Genomic DNA, 15,889 nt, shown 5'->3' with positions numbered 1-15,889 from the left:
GTAGTGGCTGCTCAAGTACTGAAATCTGGCTGAGATCCTGGCTAGTTAATCACTGCCAGGGAGGATTTAACCTTTAGGTATCGTAAGTGGCCACCCATAACTGAAATAATTTGAATTTATGGTCATATTACAATGGAGAGCTTGTGGCACTTTCCCCCACCATTTTTATGTGCTACTGCCCTGTTGGAATCCCGCTACATAAAAACTGTCAAAATACTTGCAGAGAATGGACAGGAAAAGGAAAAAACAATTGTACTTTAGAAGTATAAATACCTAAAGAAATCAGAAGATTCCAACAACAGCTGAAACTTTCAGTCGAAAGAACTTTATAACATAAATACCTCCTCCACAAAAGCCAGAACACTTAAAGCAGGTGACTGTTTTTTTCCCAAGCAATAAAATCACAGAAAAATGTAGTTCTAGGTTAACCAAAGCTAGTCATAACTTCAGGTCAAAATATCATACATTGCTTCAGTGGGGAAAAAAAAGGAAAAAAAAAGACATTCAGAGAATTTGAAATGTTTCAGCCTCTATTTTCATGCTGGCATTTTCAGCTCTTCATTTCACAATGACATTTTCATTCCAAATTGACCTTAAAACACATTTTCAAAGAATGAAAATGAAATATTTGGATCATCCTCAGGCAATTCCCTCCTTTTTCCTTCCAAGGATCCAAATCAAACCCCCAAACCATGGTTCGTTTTTAAAGGGGAAAGAAATCTTCTGAGAATTGGGACTATTTTGCATACCAGGCACCTCGTATTTTTCTCCTGAGTTAAAGAAGTGACTGGTGTAGCCACAGATCCAATAAATACCAAACTCATCCACTCCAGGATCCTTGCAGCAAATGCCAAGCATACCCTCATTAATATTCTTTGAAGGTTTGGGGATCAACAGTAGCATGCATAATAGCATTTAATGACAGCAGAGCTTATTATCAGAATGATTTGGCCTCATCTGGCCTCTACTGGCAAAATAATGTGCATAATAAGGTATGTTAATATTGGGCTCTTTGGCAGGTCCTGGAAGATGAGACGGTGCAGCTGGCAGGATGGAATGGGAGCAGCTGGAAGGGGAAGATGTGGGTCCTACATATTAAAACATTTGACATTTGGTGTCTAAGGGGAGCTAATAAATAACTCACCACTGATGACAACCTGTAATGACAGCTTTTATTATGGTCTGCTTAATCCTCAGATTCAGCTTTGTCCTTCCAGGCCATCTGCCAGCCGTTTGTTTTCCAGGATTTTTCCTCCTGCTTTGTTAAGTGTGGAGCTCTTGGGAAGTTGTGGCCACACTGTGGGTGTGGGGTGCATGTCTGGGAGCCACCCCTGGTCCTGGGGGGGCCAAGAGCACCAGGGCTCCCCGGGGAAGGGCAGGAAGGAGTGCACAGAGGGTTTTGCCAGGGATGGGAAATGCCACTCTTTTTCCTACATGGCCTGTTTCTGCCAGAGAAATTACAAATCTCTCTCTCTCTCCAAACATTAGCACCAACATTCTGTCGCAGCCAGAGGGGATAAGGAGGCAAGGCTATGGAAATTCCCTGTGGACACAGCTGCTCCTTGGGGATGTGGCATCCCTGTGTCCTCACCATGCCTGATGTCCCTCGTTTTTGGAACCTTGTCAGCTCTAAAAACTGCCTGAAAGATAACAATTTTCCCAGATAATCTGCTGAATGCCTGGGAAACCCGGACCAAACTCCAGAGTTTGTGTCAGAATCAACTGCAAGGTGGGCACAGCGTCCTGTGTGTGCCTTGGAAGTGACAAACTGCCTGCAGATGTGCCACAGGGCCAATTTCCAGGTGATTTCCAGCTGCACAAACTCCCCCAGCCAGGGATGACTGCAGCTCTCAGAGCAGGACACGTGCTAAAGGAAAGAAGCAGCAATAAAATATTATGAAAAGAGGGAAAGGCAACACCCAGAGCATCTCAGAAGGTGTTTGGCACCTTGTTTGCCATTAGGAAAGAGCCTCAGAAACTTAATTTGCCAGGTTAGAATGGGGAAAAAAAGCAGTAGAGATGAGTTTGGAAAGAAAGCCAGTTGTGGACAGGTCTGGAAGATGCTTTCTTCATAAAGCAGTCTGATTCATGGAACAAGTTCCAACACAGGACCCAAAAAAGGAAACACAATGAGAAGAGACATTAGATACCCCTTAAAAACAGCAGTTTGCAGAAAGGATTGTCCATCACACTGGAAAGGGTCACACCACAGGTGCCTTCCCTCAGCCCCACCAGGCTCTGAGGTGCAGCATCCTGGGAAATCAGCAGCCAGCATAGAAGATGTACTATAAAAACAAATGCTTGAAACAAAAAAAGGAGTGTTTCTAACACTGCAGACACTTTAAAAATATTCTTTAGATTCCCTTAGGGAAGAAATTTAAAACTTCCAAATGAATGGTTCAGCCTTCATCTGTGTGGGTTTCCTTTTGTTGTCTCATGAGTAAGATCCCAAGGAAGAAGTGGGTGCCCTTTTCAGAGACTTTTGCATATACCAGCCTATTTTTCCACCTGTTAATTGATTTCCATCCCATCACTCACCCTGTGATGTGCCAGCAGCCTTCTCTGAATATGAAATGCAATCCAGGAAAGCAGCTCTGTCTCCTAATCGTGCACTTAATCACAGTTAATAACACCTAAATATTATGGAGCAGGCTCTGCACTAGGGCAGCAAACAAATGATTCCTGGTCTCTCCCGTGCCACTTGGATGGCTCTCCTGGGGAGCCTGGCTCACAGGCAGGCTGGATCTGCTTCAGCATGCAAGGAGAATTCACGTGGAAACAGCCTGGTTGTCCCTCTTCTGCTTCGTCCTGTCTCCCAGTCCTTCAGGGCCACAGGGAACCAGGAGAGCTCCCAGACTGAGTGTGGAGTTGGGGAGAAGGGGTCAGGGGTCTGGAGATAACCCCTAAGGCAGAAATGACCCCAAGCATCCCTCCAGCATCATTATTGCAGCCTCTAGGACCAGCTCAGGAATTCCTTGGAACTCAGGAAAATCTCCTTTTCCATTAAGAGGAGGATTCCACTGTCTCCATTTCTGACCTGACTCAGGAAGCTCCCAGGAGCCAGAAGGCCACTCAGGGATACTCCCAGGGACACAGGGCAACCCCCCAAATAGTTTTTTTCTTCAAGCCCCTCTTTGCAAACCAGGCATGAGGTTTATTTGTGCCCAAAAATGGTTTAAATTCAATGGAACTTGCAAGGCCCTCATCCAGCAGAGCTGAAGTTGCTGAGAGACTCCCTTAAAAATGCATCAACCCAGAGAGCAAACATATTTCTGCCTATTGGTAAAGTGCTGATAAAGCATGAGACAAACACAAAAAATAATTCAGGACACTGAAGGTTTTTCCACACTACTCATGGCATGATCATTACAGAAGCATAGATAGAACACAGCCTCATACCAGATAGCCTTGGCTTTTTTTCTTTTTTGCACTAGGTGAGCCACAGATGTCCTTTACAGAATAAGTTATAAAATACATGTAAACATTTGTCACTGTGTGGTTGGTTGTTTTTTTTTTTTTTTTTTGAATGTCTCACTCCTGCCTTTCAGTGGGACTTTGATTGGACTCCTTAGGAAAAGCAATGAGGAAACCTTAATTAAAATTTTGCTGCTCCCTGGACATCTGTTGTAGAGTGTTATATAAAATATTACACATGGTTATAAATACACATTCATCTTTTATTTTAAACACATTAGTAATTGGGTTTTATGGGGCCATGGGGATTTATTAGGCACAGGATTGCAGCACCAAAGGCACACACAGGGATGGGGACATGGATGGTATCCTGGGATGATCCAGCTTTTTATAAAAAAAAGCTTTTTTGGGGAAAGCTTTTTGCCAGCTCCCACATGAGCAGTGTGTGCTTTGCTTCTGGGGTTCCAGTCACACTTGCCACTGCTCTGCCACTGCAAAGATGACTCCAATGTCCTGTCAGCCAAGGGTATTTGGGGACAGTAACAGCCCACAGCAGCTCTGGTCTTTTCTGGAGCTCTATAAATGGCTGTCTGCTCCAAGGCATTCCATGGAAAGCAGCTCCTCAGGATGTGTTTTTTACCCCAGCCAGTCAAAGCCAGCGATGGAGAGCTTTGCAGTCAGTGCTGCCGCACTTGGAAACAGTGCAAAGAAGACTGTGAAGGCTCATCATTCCTTCATTCACCTCCTCTGGATGACCCAATCCCAAAATCGGATGATGTCTTTTCCAGAAAATTCTGAGAGATGTTGCAATGAGTTTAAAGATGCATAATAAAAACTTGCTTAACAACGTGGTTACCAGAACAGCCTGTAAGCATTTCTGGACTAAGTCTCAGACTTTCTGAAGCTTCTCTCTGCACATCACGTCAGAAGTGCATTGCTAATTAACAGCAGCTGATTCTTGTGTTCCATTAATTACCAGCTGGGAGGTGCAGCAGCAGAGCAGCTGCCTGAGGAATACTCTTCCCTCTTCAGGTCCTGCTCCTGAGGAGACAGCATCAGGACAGCTCCTCTTCTACCAGCCTGAGCACTCTAGCCCCAAAGCTGGAGGTTATGAATAGTGCAGAGCAGTGCAGGCAGAAAAGGAATCTCACTTTTCCTTCCAGTGTCACATCAGAGCACGCAGGACAAGGGAAGCAAGTCAGCTGCTGCGTGGGTTTGTCATATTGGTTGCTTGTTTGATTTGGGACTTTCCCTGACCTCCCATTCCTCTTTATTTTCATTCTTTTTCCCTTCTGCACCCTCCTCAGAGCTGTCTGTCACATTGGCCTCTCCCAGCCTGTGCAGATGAGCTTTCCAGCTCCAGGTGGAAGCAGCAGCCTGGTGCTGCCGACTCGCTGCAAAAGGAACATTTTGACTGAAACAAGCAGCTTCAGTGAGCTCATGACCCACTCCAGTGCGCAGGACACAGACAGGGACCTGGGGCAGACTCCCAGGATTTCCCTGGAGCTGGTGTCCCTGTGGGCTTGTCCCCTCCCCACAAATACACTGTAGGAAATCCAGGCTGCTTTGTAAAGTTTCCCAGCTCTGCAAGAGGGACTTCCAATAATTCCTTATAGTTAAATCACAGAAACCCAGAATGGTTTGGGTAGGAAGGGACCTTAAAGTTCATCTCACCCCACCCCTGCCATGGGCAGGGACACCTTCCAGTGTCCCAGGCTGCTCCAAGTCCCATCCAAGCTGGCCTGGGACACTCCCAGGGATCCAGAGGCAGCCACAGCTGCTCTGGGCACCCTGTGTCAGGGCCTGCCCACCCTCACAGGGAGCAATTCCTTCCAGGCCTGAAATTTGGGTCATTTGTCCTTGGTCCCCAGCTAGAGAAGGAATTGTTTTGTCTCCCTGCTCTGTGAAGAGAGCTCACCATCCCCTCATATGAAGCTCAGAAGTGTACACTAAAGCAGCACAGAATCTGAAAAACAGAAAAACTGAAACCTGAGGCATCACCACCGAGCTTCCCAAAGCACAGCTGCCTCCCTGGCATGCTTGGGCTGCCCTGCCCTTGGCCTTTTCCTCTCCAGCCTCCCCTCTTTCCTCACTGTGAGCAGTGAGGCTAAGGAGGAGCCCTCATCCCCTTCCCTCCTGCTGCCAGGGACCACTTGAAATCATCTGGGGGAGGATTTTAACCTGCATTTGGGTGGATGGCTTGCCATGGCCCTTGTGCCCACCTGGGATCCCTGCAGTTGCTGCTACTGCATCATCTGGACCCTTTTTGGTAGCACCAGGCTTGGGTTTGGAGATGGATGGCCACCCTCCTGAGAATGATGCTACTAAAACCCAGCCAGGGCACTGCAGGGATGGGACTTCCCACTGCCCTAAAGGAGAGGGAAGCAGCCACTGGCCACCAGGAATTGTCACAGGCTGAATCCTGGCGGGAGAGGTGGAGAGGATTCTTCCCCGCGGGGGAAGAACACGCCTTGTTTCATGCAGAAGTGGAATTGGCAAGCCTGACCTACATTTTGGATGGCTCTGGTGCAGCAGACTGGAAACTCGGCGGCAGCTCCAGATTAAAAAAAAAAAAATAATAAAAAAAGGGAAAAAAAAAAAGTGGGGCAGGCTTTTGTTGGATTATAGAAATGATTAGCATGAAACACAACCCTGTGTCTTATTTAATTGCATTAATTGAATGTTCCCCCCTCGTGTTTTGTATTCAAGATGCTGTTGGATATTGTATGGTAAATAGCCACACAGGCTGTTTAGCCTGGCAGGGTCAGAAAGGTTGAGCTTTGTTTTTACTCTGAAAACATATCTGGAATGGGTCCATACATTGGACACTCCCACTAAAACCAGAAGCAGCTAAAGAACGAAAAGTGCCAATATTTGCATTTTCATTGTCAAGTTCCAAAGTGAACACATTGAAATGCAAGATTAAGGCAAATTGCTCCTTCTTTGGACACAGCCAGCTCATCTCCGGGCTGCTGTGGTTTGCTACGCCTCGGGCTTTAAATAAAAGGGGAGGGATGGACACAGACATCAAGGAGCATCTTGGAAAGGGAAAAAAATCAGGAGAGCTTCAAGTGCTGGGCAGCCTGAAGTCTGCGATCTCCAGAAGCACCGGCTGATCTCGGGGAAGTTGTTCTTTTGAACACCAGGGATGTTTTCTGCTCCTTCCTCCCCCCAGTTCCTCCCGGAGAAAAGCGGTGCCGAGTGGAGGTGGGGACGGCTGCTCCGACAGAAAGATTTCCAAAGGTCGGGATGCTGACATCCTGAAAGGGAAAAACAAAACCCGTGGGACGTCTCCTCCTCACACCATGGAGAAGGTTTTGGGGTCTCAGAGAGCCTCTTGTCTCTCCCTGTGTCTGCAGCTGAAGAGGGGCCGGGGCTCCTGTGCTGGGGAAGGCAATAATTGCTTTTCCAGCTGCATTACCCGGCAGCATCCCCTGCTCCTCGCAGGCACCAGGAGGTTTTATGGAGCCCTTCACGGCTCCTTTGTTCACCCACCCGGGGCACAGAGTCACTCAGAGAAGGGCCACGACAGGGATACGGCCCTGGCAGGTCTCTGACAGAAACTCGGGAAGGATTCCAGGGGCCGCTGTCATTCCCGTCTGGGCACTCCTGTGGATGCTCAAAGGCTTGGCTGAAATTCCTGCACAGAGCTCACCCAGCCCTGCAGCCCTCAGGGACAAGGCGTGGGTCCTGGGAGAAAACGCAGCGTTTGATTTGAGGAAGAGCTTTAATGGTCAGGTGAATGGCGAGGCAGAGGGACAGGAGAGGTGTGGAGGGACAGAAGGGAAGGACAGTTCTCACCAAGGCTTCCTCTGCTGCTGGACCGGGCAAGCAGGGCACACACACACACACACACACACACACACACACACACACACACACACACACACACACAGAGGTTTCCCCCTTTCCACTCCATAAAAGAAGTTCTGCTGCTGTTGAGCTGTTGAGGATTGTCTCCAAAGAGAAATGGAATACTTTCCTTATGGTGAACCACAAGAGAACGTTACTGCATCCTGTTTCCTATGGCTTATAAATAGAAGGAGGGGAGGAATGACTGGTTAACTGTTTGACCTCAGCTTGGGAGGAAGAAACCTCCCAAGAAACCTCAGGAACTCACCCCATTAAGCATACAGGAAAATGGCACAGATCTGGCACCTTAATTATATGCTAATGACATCCGACCGGGAAGAAAAGCTTCAGAGGTCTGAAGGAAAAATACCTGACTGAGCAGGGTTGTGCATGCTCACAGGCACTTTCTGACAGCTAGTCCCTCTTTTTGTCTTTTTTTTTTTTTTTTATTATTTTTTTTAGCATTTAAGAAACAAAACAAAACAAAAAGCAGACTGAACAAGCAGGTGAACCTTTGATATTTGTGTTTGATTTTCAGCCCTGGAGCACGAACTGAAGACAAAACAATCCTGCTGCAGAGAGGTTTGTCAAATGTACAGATTTTCAATGACCCTTCTGTTCATAATGTTTTCCTGACTCACTTTTAGCTAAGATTACAAATGGTCTTCACCCATCACCTTCTGGTCAACTTGTCTGCAAAATTCTTAATATTTTCCTATAAATTTATTTGCTCCACCTGGATTAAAAAAAAAAAATCAGCTAATATAAATATGTAGCAAGTTTAAGGAAAGTATGATCAGATATGCAATCCAAGTATCTGCTATGATTTTTTTACTTGCTGGTTTGTTTGAATTATTATTTTCCAAAGACTTTGCATTACACCTGGATGCTGCCAGAAGCCTCTACTCATAGCAGAAGATGATGATGACAGTTTTACTAACTCATATTTACATCCATTCTCACGTGGTGCATTTTTTGGGACTGAAATTGGACCAAAAAACCTCAACCAAAACCAGCTCAGCTCTTGAATGACTATTTTGCTTTTCATTAGATGGGATCTATAATTCTCAGCAAAGGCTGTGTGACAGTCCCTTCAGGTTTTATTTAAGATTTGGGAAATAGTTCTTGTACAATACCCATACTTGTACAATAAACTGATGTTTGTTTTCTCCTTCAGGGCATAAATTGGATTAACTAGATTTCACTTCTTAACTGGGTTTAAAAAAAGAGTTCTAATTTATAAATTACACTAAAAATATCAGCCTTGTGTGTGTCACTGGGAGCAGCAGTCACGGGACACACCAGCAGGATTTTGAAAAGACACAAAAAGGAGTTTGCTTTGTTTACTGTAACCAACCCTGTGGGCAGAAGCAAAACCCCATGGAAGTCAGCTGAGGGGTATCAGTTTGACTTTGAGATAGGGCAGCCAAATCCTATTATCGGGGCTCACCTGAGCAGGTTGCTTTGAAACCTGCTCAGTGAAACAGAACTGGGTCCCTCTTTGCCACCTCTCAGGGCTGTCAGCTTTTGGCTGGCAAAACAAAAGTTCACCTTTTGTACCTTCTTATGTTGGAGTCATGGAACCAAATTCCATCTGGTTGCATCCCAGATTGGGATGGTTTTGTGAGGGAGTTTGCTGAACAAAGGGCTGTGGCCCCCTCTGCTCTGCCCCACTGCTGCCTGCCCCTGCTGCAGGGGGCTGGGACACAGATTCCTTTAGCAGTGTGTCAGAGCTGGGCACTTCCCTCTCTGGAGGGGGATTCCTCTCCAGAGTTCGAGCTCAGCAGCTCAAGGACAGGTGAAAGGGACAGAGAGGTGTTTAGGAGGGAGGGCACACAGTGCCAGCAGTCCTGCTGGCTCAGCCAAGGATCCCAAGGGTCAGGATGGCGAGGAGACATTCAGGCACCTTCAGCCTTTTGTAAAATAAACATTTCCACGCATTATTAACACACACCCCCCCCCTCTCCCCCCAGACCTCACAGCAAGTTTCTCTGCCTGGGGAGAAGTTTGAAGGCAAGTTCTTCTGCTACCTCCATCCCAGAGGAGAGTGTTCCTTTTGATATTCCTTGTGCCAGCTCATGGGGAAGCTCTGTGCACACAGAGCCATCCCACCCACAGGGTGCCTCTCTCCAGCTGAGGATTCCCTGCCTGCTTCCAGCACGGGTGCTCATGGGATCTGCAGGAATGCTGAGGGAAAACATACCTGGAAGTGTCTGTGAGCACATGTGGAAGCGTGTGGCCACGGGTGACAACATGGCTGCACACACATGTCCACAGGCTTGATCAGAGAGAGAGAGAGCAGCCTGCTTTGGAGGCAGCTGGAGTCCCTGGGAGTGGGGATGAGCAACAGGAGCTCCCATTCCATGGAGACAGGCAAAAGGGAGCAGGGAAGCTGTCCTCAGGTGCCTGCTGATCCCTTCAGCTCACACAGCAGCACTGGGCACTCCTCGCTCACCTCTGCTCCATGGAGCTGCTAACTCTTTGCAGATGAAGGGTGTTTATTTAGCTTATGGATTAAACCAGCTGCTGCCACTGACAGGAACCTCACGTTTTTCCAGAGAGAAATGAGAACTGGCCATGCTTCCCCTGTGCCCCCCTTTCCAGAGGGAATAACTGCTCTTTGTGACCAGGCTTGTGTTACACCAGACTCTGCAGGTCCAGGGCTGAGGGCCTGGAGAGGAAATGAAAGCAAGTTTTCTTGAGGAAAACCCCTAGAAACTTGGGTGGCTGCAATTTTTTTTTTTTTTAACATGAAATTATTAATTTCCTTTAGTATGGAAACTGAGATGGCATCAGAGAATACAGCCACTGAATCAGCTTGACTTGTTAAAATCTTTAATTACCTTTGGTGCATCGATGTGATGTGATGCACTAAACAAAAGGCTCTGGGCTCGAATAGAAGAGAACAGCAGCCACAAAATCAAACACACAGCATAAAAACTGCAGGATTTCTCATGAAGCAAAGCTCCTGATCCCCACTCCCTTTGCTAATGCTGCAGCAGCTCCAGCTGCTCCATATCCCACATCACACCACAGCAGATGAAATCTGTCATGTGCTGCAGCCTCTCTGTGTGTCCAGAATGCACAACAGTTTAATTCTGTCCACTTTTCCCTCAGCAGGACACCATATAATTTCCTCACTGCACTGCTGAGTTCCACAAAGCCCTCAGTTACCTCGGAGACTCCTGAAACCTGGATGAAATTCCCATCAAAAGTTCCTGTAGGGAGAAACAAATCAACAGGCAGACAGGAGAGCCCACCTCCATGAGTAAAGCCAAATAAATCCTCTGCAGGACTGGCACAGTGCACGTGAAACACCCCAGTGGCCAGCCTGGAGGAGAGCCAAAGCCAAGGTGTGACAAGGCAGGGCCACCACTCTGCTGTGAAACAACCACCCCACAACACTTCCAGAGGGAGGCCCTGCGGGTCCTGCAGGCAAAAATCGAGCAGCCTGGAAAGAAATTGCCTCCTGATAGGGAATTCACCTCGGGGAACATGCTGAGGAAGCAGAATCCAAGGGAGGACATCTCTCCTGCAGCTTGGAGCAGCTCCTGCAGCCTGATGCAACACAATGGCTGTGAAACACAAAAGATCCCAGAGGAAAAGATGAAAAGGTGAAATACAAAAGATCCCAGAGGAAAAGATGTCTCGTGCTGTTCTCCCTGCTGACTGACACATGGCACCACATCTCCTCAGGCTCCTTTGTGCCTCCAAGGCTTCTGAGCATACCAAGCAAGCAATTCTCCTGCTGTGGGATGCCAGTTTATCTGTAATGCAGCTATAATTCCCCCAGTGTCCTCATTTCTGCTTCCCCAGGAAGGAAGGGAGTTAGGGCTGTGCTGGGAACCAGAGTGCATGAGATGATTGAATTAGTGAGCAGTTTCAAAGTTCACTTCAGCACAAGACTCACAGTGATTGGTCTTTGCTCCTCTGCCACCAGTGACAATATCCCCACTAGATTTGGTGACAGCAGGAGCAGAGCTTCAGAGCTGACACCTCAAAAACCTCTGAGAAAACAGGGACAAGCGTATGGAAAGGCAGGCTTAGCCCAGGTTAAACTGAGCAAAAGGCACAGCAAAGCAGAGAGAAGTAAGTGAAGGCACAACACTGTTCAGTGCTGATGAAAATCAGGTGAGTTTTAGTCAAGTTTTCCACAGGATATTTGAAAGTTTTGGCACTCTACCTCCTGTCCTTCTGATCAGCATCAATGTGGCCTCTGGGAGAGCAACCTAAGGATGTCCCAGTCAGGCTCAGGGATCCATCCTCTGGAATTTCAGTTCTCCCTGCAGATCCTGCTGTGGGCTCCCAAACAATGGGAGGCTGTTCACTGACAGCCATTCCATGGCACTGTCTGTTCTCAAAGATAACATCCATTTCTGCCAAGCAGAGCAGGAAAACAAAACACAGCACTCTTCAAGGAAAAGGATGTGATCCCCCCCAAAAAACTGTCCTGTGTCACCAGGACAGATAGAGGAAAAGGCAGCAATTTTAGAGTCCCTATTGCTCCTGAGGCAAATATCCTGGAGTTCACTGGAGAAACAAAAGAGGAAGCAGAAACGAGGAGGAGGTGACTTTTGGATTAGCATTTTTGGTTTTGATTAAAACTTCACCAGCAGATTCTCCTGCCCAGTGTGGTGGCAGCCACTTCCTTAGCTGGCTTTCCAAGATGTTAAAAAGAAGGGAAAAATCAGGGGAAACTGTGGTTTTCCTGGCATTTAAACTATTTGGGGTTTCTGTTTTCTGAGCTATCTGGATGAGATAACAGCCCTATCTCGAGTTTTCATTGCTGCTCCCTCTGCTTTGGATAGCTCTGTTCTGTGTCCTGGCAGGGTGATGTGTTTCTGTGCCTCCTGACCAAATTTACATATACCATGTTGTTTAATAAACTTTACAAACTGTATTTCCTCCTGCCAGTGTTGAAATTATCTGCCTTCTCTGAATGAGAGACCCACACAGCCCTGAATTATCTGGGGCCTTGTGAACCCATTCCTAGCTGACCTGAAGGCTTTTCCTCCCAGCTTGGTGGAACCTTTTGTTGCTAGAAGCAACCAGAGTTTTTTAAGGAAAAGGGCCCTGAAGGGAATGTGGCCCCAACACCTTTTGGTGTATTTTTGGGTTATTTCTAAATAAAACCTTTGAGGCTCAGCGGCACCACAGTCAGAGCTCAAAAAGGGGAAAAGGGGTTTGCCAGTGGTGTCCCTGAGCCCAGGGGCTGGGTTTGTAGCCCAGCAAGGGGCTTAAAGATAATTTAAGCCTGGAATTTCGCAACAGCCTGTAAAGGAAGACTGGCACAGCTAAGCCAAGCCCTCTCTCTGTCTCAGAGGCCGGCTGGGAGATGCCCTAAGAAGAGGCTTCTGAAGCAGCAGCCAGGGAGAGTTTGTGTGTTTGCAAATTGCCTCCAAGCCTGGCTAATCCCCGCTCAAACACGGAGCTTTGTAAGCTGATCCCTCCTTTCACACCGGTGTAAAGCAGAGCTCTGCTGGGGCGGAGTTTAAAGAGCAGGCAGCAAAACCTCAGAGAAAGGCCGGCTCACCCTGACCTCGGCATCCCCTCTGCATGGGGGCTGCCCCTGGGAAGTGGGAGACTGGAAAGGGAATGGCAGAAAACAATCGAAACGGGAATAAAATGTGGTTACGCAGGAGGAATCACCGCGTGAAATCGCTCTGTCCCAGGTGGTTTGAAACAGCTCTTCAGTGGGAAGATGTTTTGGTTCCCTCGGGGGCTGTCTAAGGCTCCCCGGTGTGGGAACCCAGAGCTTCCCTCTGCCCTGGAGGGCCTGGGACCCTGGCAGGGGGTCAGGAACCCCCCTGGACAGAGCCCCCAGAGACACTGTCTGTGATCTCTGTCCATGGAAAAGAGTTTTCAATCTTACAGGATGAATTACAAGCTCTGACTGTTTGATATAAGTAATAATTAAGTGTGGCACGGGTGCAAAAGTAAAATTTTAGGATTCTAGATTAGGGGTCCAAAGGGGACAAGATGGAGGAAATTGGGTGTGTCTTGTCCTTTTTCTCCTTCTTCATGCCCTCCATGTTTCACTGCAGTGTTGGCATTTTTCTGTTGGTTTAGGCTGGGGACACACTGTTCAACGTAGGTGACAGATATTGGCACATTATTGTAAATATAGCACAGGTAGTTTCTGGTATTTAATGTTTGTAACATCCCACTGAGGGCAGAGCCCCACACGCTGCCCTGCAGGACAGACCTGCGGCAGGGCAGCAGAACATGTTAGAGATAAACAGAATAAACAACCTTGAAACCAGCACAGACGAATTATGGCTTCTTCTTTGGCAGCGGGGCAGAAAGACAGAGACTTTCTACAATCTCGGAATCATCAATACCTCAGATTCCGACACCCTGGCAGAGTTAATTTGCTGCTGCTGGAGGGTGTGCAGTTTGCCATTCAGCACTTTGGCAATTCTGGAGTACCGCGGTGCCACTGAAAACTCACTCAGGGGCTGTTTAGAAAAGCTTTAAATAGGCAAGTTTTCGTGTTTCCGACCTCACTCTCTAAAGATAAGTGTAATGGTTTGAATTGCTGGCAAATCATGAAAATTTGCTTCTCAGCGTGGCTTAAGTGAATGCTTGCTACATTTGATTACTTCTACAGCATGGATCAGAAACAAGAGACAGATGTGAGTTGCCATGCACTCTCAAGATCAGAAAAATCGGTCTTTTGCAGGGTTTTGGGTTTTTCATAGGGAGCATCCCAGCGATAACAGCACATCATCCCCCAGCAACCTCGAGGAAGGAACAGATGAGAATCCTGCAGGCTCCATCTGAATAATCCCGAGTCCAAACAGATTTTATTCCACAAACCTCCCGCTTCCAAGTGGTAAAACGGAGCTCCAGCTTCCAGCCAGCCTGGAAATTCATCCCGAGGAGCAAAAATGGGGAGAAGGGAAAGCAAAAAAAAACTGCAGCACTACGTGGTGAAGCTGCAGGGTCCTGAGTGAGCAGAGCGAGCTGGAAAATCCTCACTGGCACTGCTGAGCAGCAGGGAAATAAATGCGTGGTGGAGATGTGCCCTCTCCCGGCCTCCCCGGGAACACCTGCAGGGATAGAGGTGCCAAAACACTGCCCAGAAAATGATTTTGGGATGTTTCAGGTGGCGCAGCTCAGCCACCAGAGCAGAGCCAGGTGATGGTGCTCAGGAACACGATAACGTTTTGACACTCTGGCACAGCCAAGCAGCGAGTTAGAAAAGCAAAATGCCCTTCTGAGTTTTAATTCCTCGTCTGAACCTTCCATCTGCCACTCTGAGAGAACTGGGAAGATTTTTCGAGAGGTGAAACAACTGATGACACTGACAATACATTGCTTTCCTCCCTTTAAGAGGAACCAAGTGTTCACTAAAATTATCCGTTCCTGCAGACCATAAGGATATTGACCAAAAAAAACCCTTCAACACTTAGTTCCTTTTGCTGTTTCCATCCTATTACTTTTTTTCACTGAGAATTTTGACTAATTTTCAGCAATTTTCTCTTTTAAAATATGGAATATATATATTTTTTGTGAAGTGTAAGAGACAAGGAACATTTTCGAGGAAAATTCTGAGGTAATCTATAGCGGACAAAATGAACAGTTTAGGCATAAAATCTGAATTAATCTGTAGGGGAGATAATGAGGATTTTGAGGTTAAAATGAGGTAATTAGAAGTAGACAGGTAGTGAAAATTATGAGGGTAACATCTGAGGTAATCTCCGTGGTAGAGCAGGAATATTTTGAGGTAAACTGAGGTGATCAGTAGTGGAGAGATATGGAAAATTTGGGGGTAAAACTTGAGTAGCTCTATAAAGCTGCAACAAATATTTTTGAGGGAAAATCTTATCTGGAGGGGAGAGACTAAACATTTTGGAGATAAGATAGTTAATTATGAGGTCTCCAGGTAATAAAATGTACGTCAAGGAAAGTAATTTGAGCTAGGAGTGAATGGGGAGCCCTTGGGGTTTGCCTGCTTAAGGCAAATATCTGATATTGGCAATATTTGAAATTGGCAATATCTGATATTGGCAATATCTAATATTGTCAATGTGGCTTTGTGCTCAGACAGGGATTCCTAGGAGGAAGGGGAGCCTTGGCCTCACCTGCACAGCTCAGGTGGATGTGACAGAATTGGGGTGGCCTGACAAGGCATGAACAGATTTCTGGGTTCTGGACTTCCTTAAAACTTTTCACTGTCAGGTTTTAATGGGTTTCTTCTCAAGATTTCCTGTAGTACAGCATCCCTGGTGTCCCTTATTTCATCCAAAGCACAAAAATAAAGGATTAAGTCACTGACAAATGGAGTCAGGGATGAAAATGGTTCCAATAAAATTCGGCAAAGAATACAGTAAGAAAAACGAACATCCTTTCAATGGCTGGAATAGGTAGGGATGAAAATGTTGGACAGCAGGGCACTTTTTTGTTTGAATTGGTGTCAGCTCTGGCTGATCAAACCCGCAGTGAGCGGTCGGAGTGGAGCTGTGCCGGCCGGGATGCTCCGAATCCTTCCGTTCTGTTTGCCGGGGTGCGGGATCGCGGCGGCGCCGCTCGGTGCTGCCGCCTTGTGGAGAAGCGGAGGCGCAGCAGGGCCGGGACCCTCGAGGCTCCGCGGGGCGATCCCTCGGGATCACAGAATTGT

The sequence above is a fragment of the Taeniopygia guttata genome, chromosome 1 (genome assembly GCF_048771995.1).
Source record: "Taeniopygia guttata chromosome 1, bTaeGut7.mat, whole genome shotgun sequence".
Taxonomy (NCBI): Eukaryota; Metazoa; Chordata; class Aves; order Passeriformes; family Estrildidae; genus Taeniopygia; species Taeniopygia guttata.
The sequence above is the reverse complement of the archived record's forward strand: the minus strand, read 5'-3'. Positions refer to the sequence as shown.